Genomic DNA, 12,500 nt, shown 5'->3' with positions numbered 1-12,500 from the left:
TTCTAGGCTTTAGTTTCCTAAAGGAAATACAATATAACTGAGATGGGTTCTGAGGCTGCATCTTAATAAGAAAACCCAGAGAGGATTCGGAGCTGTGGTAAATGTCTGGAAAATCTGTTTGTTTTGCTAATTGTATAGGTTAATAGTGTAACACAAATACTCTCCTAAGTGGTACGTTGCTCTGAAAGCTGTGATTTCTTGTTGTACTCTTAGTATTCCTTTTCTTAGTTGTAAGTAATCTATTCATACTCTAACACTAATGTATATATAATTTGCATAAAGTGCTGTAGATTGCAGTAATTATTTGTAGGTTTCCCTTGATATTTCCACCAGGTTACATTGTGTTCTATGTCTGCTCTCCTGGATGGACTGTTTAAGGGTGAGCTGTGCGAGGTGCGAGCGATCTGCTCATCTGGAGGCCCAGATCCTGGATCTACCTGTGCAACTGGCAACGTGGAGAGGAGGCTGCTGCTCGCTGAGACAAAATATATATTACTTAAATGTTAATGTAGGAAACATAACTGTAGCACTGGGCTCGTGGGCAGTTCAGTGATCCCCTCATTGGTCATGAGGACTGAACTCTCAGCATTATTACATATTTATGGCTGGCATTGGGGTGTGCCTCTGGGCACAGGGGTTGTCTAAAATTGGTAGTTAAATACAATTTACATGCAAACAAAAAGACAAGAGAGAAATACTACTTATGTGAAGCATCCTTTATTGGCAAGTGGGTATATGGTGACCTATTAGATGAAAAATAGAGGAAAGGAAATCTCAAAAAGAAATGGTTCTGACATCCATTGGTGGATAAAAAATACACTCACACTAGAATAAAAATGAACTTTTATTGTTCATAATAAAATAAATGATTAAAAGAGAAATATAAAATAAGTGAGACCTGTACGGACTCCACGGTAGTGGCAGCTCAAGATTTGGTTCACAATTGTTTCGTAATTTGGTCCCAGGTACAAACCAAGTTACAGCAAACTCAGGATCGTTACAAGCACTTTGCAGATCGCCATCGGAGGAACATCCCTGTACTCCACATTGGGGGTAAGGTGTAGCTTTCTACTCGAAATCTTAAACTCAAAGTGCCGTCCATGAAATTTGCACCTCGTTACATTGGATCTTATCCTATTATTCAAGCTTTGAATGCCGTTACCTACAAACTCCGGTTACCCCCTTCTCTCCATGTGCATAACTCTTTCATATTTCTCTCCTTAAACCTCTTGTTATGAATGAGTTCTCCAAGAAATCGTCTCCTCCTCCTCCTGTCAAGACCACGTCTGGTGAAGAGTTTGAAGTTGAACACATTCTATAAAAGCAAACTCTGCGAGACAAACCACAAATTGTGGTCCATTGGAAGGGCTGCGGTCCTAAGGAGAGATCCTGGGTCAACAAGAATGATCTTCATGCTCCCCGTCTTCTGGCCCAGTTTCTGAAAGGAGAAGCCTCCAGTCCAGAGAGAAGGGAAGAGGGGTACTGTCAGTCGCCGCCCCGCACTGCCTATATGTGCCGGGGGACGGACGCCTGTCTCCTCTACCGACTCGTGTCCAGTTGCCTAGCAACGGGATGAACTTCCGGGTATACGCTGCGCGCACATGCGCAGTAAGTCCGCGTCCCTTTGCTAGGCAACAGGACGCTTATTTTCCACTGTAATCACCTCCACTCTATCAGGGACCACTGTTAGGTATATCTAGCACCTCCCTCCTATGTCTGGTGCCAGAGTATTGGTGTCACCAGCTCCAGCATTCTGTTTTCTGCTCCCACCTGTTGTTTGTACTTTGGTTCCTGTCTATTCTCTTGTTCTGCAATTTGGTTCTGCTGTTATCTGGATTCTGACCTCTGGCTTCCTTCTAACCATCCTTCTAGATCCCCCTTTTGTACTGCACCATCGTTTGGCGTCTGACCCTGGCTGTACGACCATCCCTGTTCTCCCCCGCTGCACTGATAACTACCTTGGAGAACCGCGACCTGCGCTCCTCAAGCAGCCACGCCCAGCCACGCCCATAGCTCCTTGCGGGGGTCCCTGATTAGTTGCATCAATATCAGTCATTGGCATCCTCAAAAGTCATTAACATGACACAACCACGGTACTGTTGAAAATCAATATTATGTGTGTGCGTGTGTGTGTGCGTGCATGTGTACGTGTGTACATGCGTGTGTGTGTGTGTGCGTGCATGTGTACGTGTGTACATGCGTGTGTGTGTGTGTGCGTGCATGTGTACGTGTGTACATGCGTGTGTGTGTGTGTGCGTGCATGTGTACGTGTGTACATGCGCGTGTGTCAGTGGAAGAGCTAAACCATTGTTGAAGTTATTGTTGATTTTAATTTATTTCATTGCAAACTTGTCAAGTTAATCAAACAAATGTTCTGTGTTAGATGTTATAAAGTGCCATAAAAAGTGAATGGAAGAACAACATATATACACACAGAACAAGCAAGTGCAACACGGTATCTAATATAAACATATGATGCTCTGAGAAAAGTAATCAGAACGCACAAGATGATATTCAAGTCTAGAAATTTTCACCTAGTCGGACTATTATACTATTATTAGTGTCCATGAGTCGTATGTCTGATACTCCAGAGTCTGACACTGCTGTGTGGGGTGATCACCTTGTTGACATGACTGCTAACACTGATGAGGATTATGAGCTAATTATTATCAGTTATGTATAAAACATTGACACATCAGGACTTGCTTTACAATGAGGGAATCATGGCACAAGCACATTATATATGACGTGATTCAGAAGCTAAAGATGATTCTGCCCCATGAGCTAACAATCTAAGAGGTGCGGAGAATACATGATACATAAGGCAGCGGTATAACAATTTTAGTCAGTAATGGGGTAAGTGGGTGTGGCTACTGTAAGGCAGAAACATTATCTGCCACAATAATAAAGCAGCCATAGGCAACGGTCACTTCTCTGCAGCTACCGGCGGTGCGGAATAAGGAGAGACAGAGAAGCGGAGACATGAAAGATGAACCAATCAGCTGCTGTCACCAGAACCATTTATCTTAGCTGAGCTCCTCTGCTTGAGATTTGATCTTGTAGTTATCTTCCTGTAGCTCACAGCAGCTGTGCGCTCAGAGTCTTTCTTTAGCCCCCTGCCCGCGGCGGGACACAGGGCCGGGATACTTGTTCCCCATGTCTGGCAGCTGCTGTCACCAAGGAGGCTGCTGGGATGTTCCAGGATGAATGAGGTTCTTTCGGTTTCAAAGAGTTAATGACTAATGAATGCTGGATTTATTGTGACGTTTACCTTTATTTTTACAATAAACATAACATAAAAGAACAATTAAATATAATACTTAGCTTCCAAAATGTTCAAGTAACAGTCAATTTCCAGGACCGCTCTGTCACACAAAAGCTGTAAAAACAATAAGCACCTTTCTTCATGAAGGTCCAGTTATGAGGGTCTCTCTGGCTGCGTTCCAGTTTTATACTCAGAGAACAAAGGGTCTTGGAATCAACTTACATATAAGGGTATGAATATATTTGCAGACTCTCTATTGGTACATTAGTGATAAGAAATAATATATTCTCACTCGTGCAGAAGCATCTGAGACACCGCCCTGGTATTATATGTGGAGATGTCTCGGTCTTTGATCAGATAATCATTTTACAATACACACAGAGAAGTATGAATACAACAAAGTGGAGATCAGTGACCATTTGTATAGGCCTGTCACAGGGGATCACCAAGAGAGCAGCAGGTAAGGCAACAGAGATGACTCCAGCAGCTGAACTGAGATGGCATCCAGTAGATCTTCTGTCCTTGGTGTGACGACTCCTCTGTGCCACTCTGTAAGTGTCCCACAGACTTCACTCAGCATCAGATGATTTTATATTTGTGGGAAGATGACTATGGGGGAGGTCGGACACAGATCTGATCTACCCTGCAGATATTTCTAACTGCCGGAACTAGCGAGCTGTGGGCCCCGATGCAGGGAGGTGGGGAGCAGGGAACCTGGGCCCCAAACCCTCTGCATCTGCCATGCAGTGGGCCCCATTATCTCCACGGGCTTTGGTGCACGGCACCTGCTGCACCAATGGTAGTTCCGCCACTATTCACGCTTGATTATTAACTTAGCAATGTAACATAAAAAAAGTAAAAAAGAGGATCTAGTGTAATATGTGTAAAACCAATAATTAAGATTTGTATTATTATTTCGCTAGACATAAAAGCTCACACTGAACAAATGAGTAAATGGACATAAATATTAACAATGAGGGGTACAGGTACTCCGACCAAACAGATGAGGGAAGCAGTCATATAATATGCAGATCTTTACAATATTCTGGGATGTTGCAGAACAACGCGTCACATCAAGATGTTACGCTGAAGGTTGGCTGCTCTGTCTCACTCAGCTTACACTCACCAACGCGTTTCTGTTGCTCAAAAGCCCAATGTCTTCCTGTTTACTTCAGGTGCACAAAGTCCACTAACACTTGGCGTCCAGTGATCCAAGAACGATCCACAATCAGTCCAACAGGAACCATAACTCTTTTCCCAAGTTGTCTAAGTAGATGGTGTAAGGGGCTCCTTACACCATCCATCTTATACATCTTTCTTCAGGGGGTCAACCACAATATCGGCAAATACACTACCACACGTCGGGTGTTGAGGCAGCGCACCCGACACCCAGCAGACTTACCTCTCATCAGCGCTCCGCTTCTCGCTGGGCGCCGCCATCTTGGATCCGGGTCTGTGCATGCATTAAATCTAAATTTGCATTAAATCTTCTGCCTCCTGCTCATTGGTCCTTCTCCTTGGTGGCAAGTTTAAAAGGCACCTCCTCTCTGTCTTCAGTGCCTGTTCTTTGAGTCACCTCCTGGTGATAGAAGTGGCTTCCCTGGTGTCTTGCTGCATTTATCCTCTCTACTGCTGCCTGCAGAGCTGACGCTCATCTCCTGTCTCATCTGCCACACAGTGGCCTGCAGAGCTGACGCTCATCTCCGGAATCCTCTCTACTGCTGTCTGCAGAGCTGACGCTCATCTCCTGTCTCATCTGCCACACAGTGGCCTGCAGAGCTGACGCTCATCTCCTGTCTCATCTGCCACACAGTGTGGCCTGCAGAGCTGACGCTCATCTCCAGAATCTTCTCTACTGCTGCCTGCAGAGCTGACGCTCATCTCCTGTCTCATCTGCCACACAGTGGCCTGCAGAGCTGACGCTCATCTCCTGTCTCATCTGCCACACAGTGTGGCCTGCAGAGCTGACGCTCATCTCCTGTCTCATCTGCCACACAGTGGTCTGCAGAGCTGACGCTCATCTCCGGAATCCTCTCTAATGCTGTCTGCAGAGCTGTGGCTCATCTCCTGTCTCATCTGCCACACAGTGGCCTGCAGAGCTGACGCTCATCTCCGGAATCTTCTCTACTGCTGCTTGCAGAGCTGACACTCATCTCCTGTGTCATCTGCCACACAGTGGTCTGCAGAGCTGACGCTCATCTCCTGCCTCATCTGCGACATAGTGGCCTGCAGAGCTGACGCCTATCTCCGGCATCTACGCTGCCATCACTTACAGCATCTACCTCCCTTCCTACGGTACTATTCCCTGTAGCCTTCCCAAGGGCTTCCGTACAGTGCTCTTAGTAGGGACCGCGACCTGCGAGGTAGACGCAGCTAAGCCCATACTGCTTTGCGGCGGTTCCTGGTGAACACCGTCTCCTCGTTAGACTCCGTGCCCTGCTGGATAAGTGCCAAACTGTACGAACCTCTAGGATTCGCTGCATCTACCGAGTCTCCTCGTAAGAACCGTGACATCCACATTTCAACTGGCAGTTTCTTACCACTTTCTTCATTTTTACCATCAATTACCTGTCAGTGGACAAAACCCTATTTTATTCCTGGTTAGTGTCCCACAGTGATGTGGCTTAAGTTGGGTGGTTATTTTATAGGCTGTGGAGAGGCCCTCTGGTAAACAGGTGCCAGTCTTGTGGTTTCACACCAGATTGGCACCTGTTTAGCAGAGGGGCTTTAACCTAGTCTTCCCTTCTCTCTCCAGTAGCAGCAGGCACCACGTAGTGTTTAGGCCTAGCTGTGCTACATGTGAAACAAGGGGCAATGATTGACTGTTCATATCAAAAGAACCAAGAAAATTAAAAAGACATAAAAGTTTCTATTTCAAAAATAAAAGTAAGTGCATGTAACACGTTTCACAAAAGCTTCAAATAGTTGAACGCTCTGAGAATTTTTCTATCTTGCAGATACTTTTGTTGAATCAAAATAAAAGAACGGTTTAAAATAAGAACAATCCCATCATTTCAAATTCATTAGTCCCGGGTTAATATCTGGGCTTGTCCTATGGGTGTGGCTTACTGCTCGGCACTCTGGGAGATTTTCTGAAATAAAAGTCTGAGAACTAGCCAAACCCAGCTATCCTTATACCATATGGCACTTTACGTCTCAAATAATTGTATAAATGTGTGTGCGCATCTAGTGTCCTGAAGTGTCCTCTTAATAAAACATACATTAAACATTTTCTAAATTAAGATAATTATATTCATTCTACAATCTACTATTAAATGTTTGCTTAACTTCATTCAAATATAATTATCTTTAACGGTTCCACCCTTTGATATAACCCAAAACTATCACATAGAGGTTCATTATATTGGTCCTATAGGTTCATATAATTCTATAATTTACTGTGTTTGTAATTTATTTTGCAGTTTTACTTAATACCTTTTTACAACCTTCATTAGTACTGGTATACATTTCATTATTGGATAAACAATCACTAACTTTCCCAATATTAGGAGAAGAAACTGTCCAAACGAATGATTTGAACCAAGTAACTATTCCAGAGAACCAGGAAGTTGGATCCAACCAAGAGAACCACGAGTCAAATTCAGGAATTATAAGGAAATATTTTGAACTTTAGAAAAATATTTCTTCATTTGTATTACTTCATTCATATACTGATCAATTCTACTTCCTGGATTATCTGTATCATTTGTGATATATGTACAACAGTGCATTCCATATTTTAATTATAATGTCACACAATAACCACCAGTTTGAGCCACAAGATAATTCAACACTAACCAATACTGTATCACTCTTAAAGCTTGTAGTTCTTTTGCAACATATCGGAAAACATTGTCATAAATATTTGTTATATTATCAATTCATTTAGCTGGACCTTGTATATAAACACGATTCAAATTACATGATATACCTGATAAATACATTCCAACTATTACTGAAAAACTTGGTGATTCATTAATACATTGTGGTGCAATCTGCACATTACTCCTCTTTTTCCTAACTTTATATTTGATTACAGTGCGTTTATCTTGTATCACCTATTTAAACCATCATGTGTAAATACATTAACTGCTGGTATAACTATTTCAAGACAATATATTGTGTTCTTAATTTAAAGGTAACCATTTGTGTGCTCTCTTTCCACATATGTAATATATTTAATCTGGTAACAGGTAAAGTATATGGACTTTGAATATATCGGTACATAGAATATCTGTCAATGATTCATACTTATTCATTTCCATTCATTCTTTACAATCTTCATCCTCCAAAGTTATATTACAATAATTCTGAGGCACAGTTCCTAATAATAACGTTTTTTTTTCCCCCAGCAGTAGTACATTATGGATTACCAACTGCGGAACATCTCCTCATGTTATCTACGTATCAGCTCTAAATCCATCAGGTCTATTGAAAAATGTTACTACCCATCCAAACCATTTTAATTCCCAATGACTAATTACTGGTATACCTGGAAAATTTATACAAATAACATTTTCATTTAAAACATTTAGCATCAATTTCAAATGAGGTGTCTTCATTGTACTCACCAGATGTGGGACGTCCTTCTGGTAAATTAATTAGCTCAGCTATGCTGAAAAGTGCAGGTAACAATCCTAAATTTTCATGTCCATGGCCAGGTGCAAAGTTACTCATTTTTTATGCTTTGTTCCCCTTAATGACTCAGTGTCTGTAAAACCCGTGATATGTGTAACTCTGTCAATTTCAGTCACCTGTGGTATCTCAGGTTGAATATGAGATGTCGACAGTCATAATGTCTACCCCTAGTGTGGTCAGTCTGGGCTGGTACTAGCAAATTCGGGGGGAAAAAAGTGCGGGGCCCTCTACTCCAATTCACACGCTCTTGTAAGCGCTACTAACTCAGCTCTATCTGGGCAGAATGAGGGGAAACTAAAGCCTCCACTTCAATAATACCATCATCTGATCATCTGATACCACCGCGTATCCTGTACATAATTCCCCAGTTTCACTTTTCCTATGGCAGAATTTCAACCAGTCATTACTAAGCATTAACTCAGCAGGAATGATATGTCTATCAGTCCTCTCCTTATCACCCTGCACCCTTTGTGCAGGATCATGCAAACTAGGTAAGAATATAGCAGGATTAAGTGTAGTGCACAGACGAATGGTAAGACGATGAGCAGCCATAAGAGATTGTGCTGAATTTATCAAAGCTGAAACAGCATGCGGTATATAAAGAGTTAATTCATGGCTAAGCAGTAAATCTTCCCTATTATCCACCATTAATGCTGCAGCTGCAACTGCACTTAACAGGTAAGGAAATGAACAACTGTATCTAATTGGGAGCTGTAATAACAGAGAGATCTTTGATGATCACCATGTAGTTAAAACTCCATTTTAGTGCAACACAAAGAAAATGGCTTTGAATAACCTGGAATGCCTAATGCAGGGCCATGTACCAAAGCATCTTTAAGTGCATAAAAGCATTTTCTGTCTCCTCTATATGCCTTACCAAGTCAGAAAGATGTTAACAGCCTAGAGCTTGCAATGGTAAAACCAAAATGGCATAGCCAGGACTCCAATTCAAACAATAGCTACACATCCCTAGAATGCTCTGCACTTGTGATTTATTTAGTGGCAAGTGCAGAAACAGAATAACTTGCAATCTTTACATGGAAAGATGCCTCAGTCCTTAGGTCAAGCAATGACCCAAATACTTAACCTGAGTTTTGCAATGTTGCAATTTATCTGGATAATTTGTGGCCAGTTTGTTACAGGAATGTTAACAGCAAACTGGTATCTGCAAGGGACGACTGTAAAGAAGTTGAACACAACAGTAAGTCATCAATATATTGGATCAATACAGACCCACATTGTGGTATAAAAGCCTCAAGACAATCATCATTTATTTATATAGCGCCAGCAAATTCCATAGCGCTTTACAATTGGGAACAAACATTAATAAAACAATACTGGGTAATACATACATACGTAGAGGTAAGAGAACCCTGCTCCCAAGCTTACAATCTATGGACAATCATGCAATGCCTAGGAAAATATGCACGGACTATCCATAAAACCCTGGGGAAGTCTGGTCCATGTATATTGCATCCCTATATATGTGAAAGCAAACACATGCCGACAATCTGGAATCAATGGTAGACAGAAGCCTGCAAAACACAAATCAATTACAGTGAAGTGTGTAGCTTCTGTTGGTATTTGCATTATAATGGTGGCTGTATTAGGTGCTACAGGGTGCAGAGATTGAACCACTTTATTAACTGCTCGCAAATCATGAATCAAATGGAAACCACGACCACCATGTTTCTATCGGAAGCTTAGAAGTGTTACAAACACTATTAGTTCTTACTACTACATACTGTTCCTTATAACAGTGAAACAGGATCCTGTGTATTAGCCGCCTGTTTATTCGTCTGCTCTCCTATATGTGTGCCCTCTACAGGATCACACAATTGAACTGCCCTGTCTATCCTCTTGCCTTTTAACTGTTTATACTATGGATATACCGTTCCCCCCCCCCCCCCCCCATAGCACTCAGCTCACTACTTAGCAGTGGCTGCACCGTCAACTATTTGCATCTGCAAAATCCTCTGATTTGCTGATACCATCTGATTATCTGACAGTAATTCATCAGACTCACTTTCTGTTCTAGAATAATTTTCCAGATATGTTAATTTAGCTTAGGTTGCAGACTTAGGTGACTACTATGGAGGTGAAGATCTGCCCAGCGGTGCAATTTCACTCTCAACTGCTTCAGATGAACTATTTCAGATTTAACTACTTGTGCAATGCTGCCGGATGTCCCTACTCGCTTCTCATGCGTAGAATCAGTCCGCCATAATGCTAAACAATACGTCATAAGCAACTTTGTTTTCTGATTTTTTTTAATTTTTCAATTTCCGTTTGTACATTATCCAAATAACCAGCAGTTGGAAAATGTTTATCATAATGATTAGTCATATTTACCCGGCCAGGGGCGCACAGAGGATTTGTCAGGGGGGGTTTCCTCCGCCCCCGGAGAAAAAAAAAAATCTAGAGACCTGCCCCACATGCGCGGCAGCGCCGTTTCGGCTGCACTGTAGTATACAGCAGCCGCGGCGCTGTCAAAGAAGCGTCCGCGGCGGTGCTGTATACAATACAGCACAGCCGTGGACGCTTCTTAGACAGCGCCGCGGCTGCTGTATACTACAGTGCCGACATGTAGGGCACTTTTTAGCGGGGGGGGGGGGGTTTCTGGAGACCCAGAAACCCCCCCTGCGTGCACCACTGCCGTCCATGCACAAATCGCATAACTTTATCATCATACTTATTATACATAATTAGCAGTTCCGGCTTGGAACACCTTGCTACTTAATCCTCCGGACATTCTGTTTTTCATTATTGAAAATGAGAATAGCACCTCCTATATTTTTTATTTGACAGGGTGATTCAAAAGTCGCAGTACACCCTTTTATTTCAAAAACTCTACAGGAATTGGGCCGATTGGCTGATTTCAAGATGGTGCCCATGTTTGGTACATACCGTAAAAAATAGATCACGTCACCCATACCTTACTGGAGTATTCATGTTTCCCAATTTCCTGTAAAGTTTTTGAAATAAAAGGGTGAACTGCGACTTTTGAATCACCCTGTATATTATTTATTTATTTATTTTAGAATTGCGTCCCCACATTCCATAGTCCTGAATTGTGGCCCCGCAGTTCCACAACACAGGTGACTTCAGAATGTCCACCAGGCGCCACGTCTGGTAAAATAGCCAAATCTTTTCTATTGCTTATTATTATTATTATTATTATTATTATTATCATCGCACATATTATTCCATCATTCATACATGCACACACCAATAAACGCTCCCCAGCTCAAGTTCCTTCAACGCAGACAAATACAATTTGATGTCTGTATTCTACCAATGGAACCATATATAATGTTTTATTTAGCAACAGGAATAGTACCCACCTTAATGCAGTACTCAGATTCCCTGCGCTCTAACTGTAGCAGATACTGTCCCCTCCATGCACCAGACATCTCTCTGTCATCTACAGTTGGCAGGTTGGGGGGTTTCCACATGAGCACAACCCCCCCCCCCCCCATCTACTTCATGACAGGCTTCTAGGAATACAAAAAGGTGCAGCAAAAAGCAACAAAATATGTATGTAAAGATGTAAAGTTTTGCGGAGGGAAAATGTCCGCACTCAGCACGGAGCGGCCATACTGTGCCGGACTCCTCCCATCAGCCCGCGCAAATGTCTAGCTAAAATGTGTGGTTATACGTCCACAAGCAAACAATATAAATCCTCATATTAGTGCCAGAAGTGAGTGATACCTGTCTGTTCTCCCGGGGCCCTGCTATGAGCGGGGGGACTGTGCACATGAAGCCACGTTTCAGCTTTCACGCCTGGAAACTGCTCTGGAGCTGAATGCTGTAATGTATCTTAACTCCACCTGCTCAGCACAGCAGAGCCGGGGCCACAGGAAGGTGGACCATCACTGGGGGCCCCAAAATGTTGCTACTGTGGCTAGTGATGTAGGGACTGAGTCATTAAGGAGAGTAAGGCAAAAAAAGGAATAACTTTGCTCCTGAACAAACCATGTTACAATACAAGGGGTGCACATTAGTTTATCAGTTTGCACATAAGATAATTACTGGCTGTGTGTTCATGCAGCACACAAATAATTGATAGATTTAATGTTACACTGAAAGTGAAAGTTGATCTAAGACATGTCCTACCCCAACTATAAATCTGTCCCCACATTTTACATTTACTTCCCCCTCCAAGGTTCTTCCCAGGTGCACAGTTACTTCCTTTATATACTTTCCGTAATGAATCGGGGCTGTATTGTTTCACATCTTCTGTCACCCCCAAGACTCCCACATAACAGGGGGTTGTTCTCAGAGAGCAGGGAACCAGTCAAAGCAAAATCATATAAATAAAGCATCTGTTAGACAAGAAATACATCTTTTATTCAGACAATCAGATACTGGTATTAGCAGATTTACATATTTACAGTTTGAAGTTGTTTCCCCTCATGTTAATCTAGGTCTATAAGTGACTCGGGTCTAATTATCAGAGGGCGATAAACAGGAAAACAAAGATTATATTCACTTTGCCCTGTATACTAAAGTAGGTCCGCTGTTGTGGTACTACAAGCCCCAGCATGCTGTGCCACTTAATAGCCAGCCCATACCTTCCAGGATATGCTGGGACTTG

This window comes from Mixophyes fleayi, chromosome 8, assembly GCF_038048845.1.
Source record: "Mixophyes fleayi isolate aMixFle1 chromosome 8, aMixFle1.hap1, whole genome shotgun sequence".
Lineage (NCBI taxonomy): Eukaryota > Metazoa > Chordata > Amphibia > Anura > Limnodynastidae > Mixophyes > Mixophyes fleayi.
Note: the sequence above shows the minus strand (reverse complement) of the source record.